Genomic DNA, 555 nt, shown 5'->3' on the forward strand with positions numbered 1-555 from the left:
AGGGCCGATGGAGAGGTTATGGCTCTACCCTGTCACACACAGAGCAAGGCCCGTGGAGGGGGGTTGGGGCGCCACCCTCTATCACCCACAGAGCAGGGCCGATCAGGGGGTTGGGGCGCCACCACTGTCACACTCGGGGCAGGGCCAATGGAGAGGTTATGGCTCTACCCTGTCACACACAGAGCAAGGCCCGTGGAGGGGGGTTGGGGCGCCACCCTCTATCACCCACAGAGCAGGGCCGATCAGGGGGTTGGGGCGCCACCACTGTCACACTCGGGGCAGGGCCGATGGAGAGGTTATGGCTCTACCATGTCACACACAGAGCAGGGCCGATCAGGGGGTTGGGGCGCCACCACTGTCACACTCGGGGCAGGGCCGATGGAGAGGTTATGGCTCTACCATGTCACACACAGAGCAGGGCCGATCAGGGGGTTGGGGCGCCACCACTGTCACACTCGGGGCAGGGCCGATGGAGAGGTTATGGCTCTACCATGTCACACACAGAGCAGGGCCGATCAGGGGGTTGGGGAGCCCCCCCCTGTCAAACACAGAGCC

This window comes from Myotis brandtii, unplaced genomic scaffold (genome assembly GCF_000412655.1).
Source record: "Myotis brandtii unplaced genomic scaffold, ASM41265v1 scaffold1145, whole genome shotgun sequence".
Taxonomy (NCBI): Eukaryota; Metazoa; Chordata; class Mammalia; order Chiroptera; family Vespertilionidae; genus Myotis; species Myotis brandtii.